At 36.4% G+C, this 2,918-nt stretch overlaps 1 protein-coding gene across 2 annotated transcripts in view; it reads left to right on the forward strand.

Annotated features, from left to right (window-relative positions):
- Window positions 1-112: 112 nt before the first annotated feature.
- Window positions 113-2,918, forward strand: part of BVES (blood vessel epicardial substance) — a 34,658-nt gene continuing 31,852 nt past the window's right edge. The window contains exon 1 of one of the 2 annotated variants that reach the window (XM_005883797.2): window positions 113-262. The gene's annotated coding sequence lies outside the window, so the exon portion shown is untranslated. The remainder of the gene's footprint in view (window positions 263-2,918) is intronic. The other variant, XM_014531392.1, reaches the window with a different exon arrangement.

Consider the following 2,918-nt stretch of genomic DNA (forward strand, 5'->3'; position numbering starts at 1 on the left):
CGCTCTGCCTCTGGCAGATCCTTAGGGAGCTCGGCCTCTGCTCACCCGGCTGGGGTCCCGGGGTTCCCTGCCCCTGAACCCACGGCGGCTCCTCCTCGCCCCCTGTAGGGCCGCCGGGTCCTGCACCGAGACGGTGCACTGTGTCGCTGCCGGCCCGGAGCTGGGAGTGTGAGGAGCAACGCGCTCAGGGCGCATCTCTCGTGGTCCGCGAGCTCGGGATCCAGGAGAACAGTGGACACCGACCCCTTCTTTCAGGAGCCAGGTGAGCCGGGGCCCCGGGGAGTGTAGATGGCTCGGGAACCCGAGATCCTCGCCACCTCTACCACCCCACCTACCCCCTACCCCCGTGCCCTCGTTAACCAGGCTTTGGGAAACCGGTTGTTGGCCACACAAGTCACAGGAATTGCTTGTTTTTAAGAGTGGAAAGACTCTTAGCGACGTAATGCCTCTTGGGATTCCGAAGATGCGCAAAGGTTCCGTTGGAATTACAGAGTGAATTGAATAAGTATACTAGCACGACTTTTGCTCATTGCTGTGATCTTTCATTTCTGTAGTTTGGTGAAGGGTTAAGGTTAGTTTCACCATTGAGCTATTTAGCTTGCAAACACCTTTCTGAAAACCAATAGATAAACAGGACTTTACTAGAACCAGTAATTTTAGGAATTGGGACTCCTAGAACTAATAGAAGAAAGAAGTTTTATTAATTTAATCAAAATGAATCAAAGTTTACCATACTCATCTGCCTCATTAGACCCATTCATTCTCTGTATTAGGATAGTTCAGTATAAACCATTTAAATCCACTAATATAGATCAAAGGAAGCTGAAATCGGCAAGATCCTATCAATATTTATTGACAATAGGTAATAGACATTTCAAAATAGACATACAGATAAATATATATAGACAAATATTAGACAATAAATATACAAGTAAAATTGTTTATAATGTATAATGTTAATATCATACAATATAATAAATACATATAGAAACTTAAAGGTATGAACTGTGTATATATATCTCTAATAAGGTGTAATGCATCAAAATATGTTATAAGATGATCTCAACTTTAAAAAATTTATATTATTATCTCCCTGGTTCTTCGGTCAGTAGATTGTAGTTTTCCTATCATTTCTCTTGGACCAAAAATTGGTACTTTTCGTACTGCAGTGAATTAGTTGGTAATACAAGTATAATCAGGTGAATGTATATGTGTGTGTGGGGGGGTGTATTAATTAACTTATTATATAAATGTGTATTAGAGGCACAGGCCACTTAATTTGAAGAGGTTTGAGACCTCTAGTCCAGCTGCCTCTGTTCAAGGACTCTGATTCTCAACCTCAGGAAGGGGAGCCATTCTCCCATCTTTACTGCTGAGGTTTGGGGAGACTGAAAAGTGATTTCTAACTGTGTTCCTCATTGTTTGTGTCCCTTCCGTATGGCGTTCACCTCTGGCATTCTCTACATGGATGAATATGTCATTGACTCTGCCTCATGGAGAACATAGGGTAGTTAGAAGAACAAATAGGACACAGGGAGTGAGAGCACCTTCTAAGGTACAATAGAAATGGTAGTTGTTGTTAGCTTACGTAATGCTAACACATAAGCTGACATAGACAGTAGTTTATGAGTGAATCACTCTCCCTCCTGCAGAAATTATGAGGTTAATTCTGATTTGATTCCCAATGAAAGCAAACTTTGTGTAGGTAGAGTTACTAAAATAATGATGTCCCCTATCCTAATAGGCTTCTGTTTTTATTGATTCCAACATTTGGAAAGTAGTTGAATTTTTGTCATTTCTTTTCTTTTTGCAGAAAATCAATACTAAGTCAACTATTTCTCTTGTATTTATGAGCTATTTCAGAATTATGTGAAGAGATCTTTCAATGACTTGATCATTTCATTCACAATTTGTAAGTTTGTGTGTATGTTCTTTAATCATCTTAAGAGATGTGGAATTCTTATACATTTGTCTAATAACATATTTTCAAAATGCCCAACCTGTACCAATTATTTTCCCACCTAAAACCTTTACTTTAGTATGATGAAAAAAAATGAATGGAAAAACATGGTTAATTGCATGACCTTATTTGGAAAGAATACATATTTTAAATTAAAGGTATTTTCAGTTCCCATTTGGAATTCTTTTCTTGAAACAGAATAATTCACCTATTCTGTAAATCTACATAGTTTTTGTCAGGGACCAATTTGTATAATTAATAATAGAAAGACTGTTTAAATATCAGAGATGGAGGACAGGTAATATGGTCAGAAAGTAGTGCCACTTTGTGTAAAATACTTACTCTTTGAAATGTATTCACCACAGATTTCAATATTAAATAGGTAAATGTATATTCATGTCCTACATATAAGTAAAATGGAAGTTTGCTACTTTTCAATTTGTGAGATGCAACCAACTAGGATTTTTATGGGAAAGAAAATAGAGATTTAAATTAGACACTAAAAGATGGAGTAAATGTTATATCTTTCTGTGTATACATAAATGATTATAGTAATGTATTCATTATGTACATACATGATAATGTAGAATGTATGTATGTGTGTGTATATGTATATATATATGTGTGTGTGTATATATATATAATACAAGTATTTCACAATATAAAAATAGAGCCTTCTAAATATCCTAAGCCTTCATATTTAAAAATGAGGGTATTAGTTTTTTCAAAGTATTCAAAAAATAAGTTATTCCAGTTATTGTTCCTGTTTTTAGATTTAGTGTCACTATTGGAAATGTTATGGAAGACTATACTAAATAACTTTGTAATTGCTGCAGTGTGTGCACATTGGTGATTATCTTTCAGACTAGCTAATTCCACCATTCCTCTCTCCTTCACCATCATGTATGTGTATATACAGATATGTATATTACATATACATATACATATACATATATAT

Source organism: Myotis brandtii, unplaced genomic scaffold, assembly GCF_000412655.1.
Source record: "Myotis brandtii unplaced genomic scaffold, ASM41265v1 scaffold8, whole genome shotgun sequence".
NCBI lineage: Eukaryota > Metazoa > Chordata > Mammalia > Chiroptera > Vespertilionidae > Myotis > Myotis brandtii.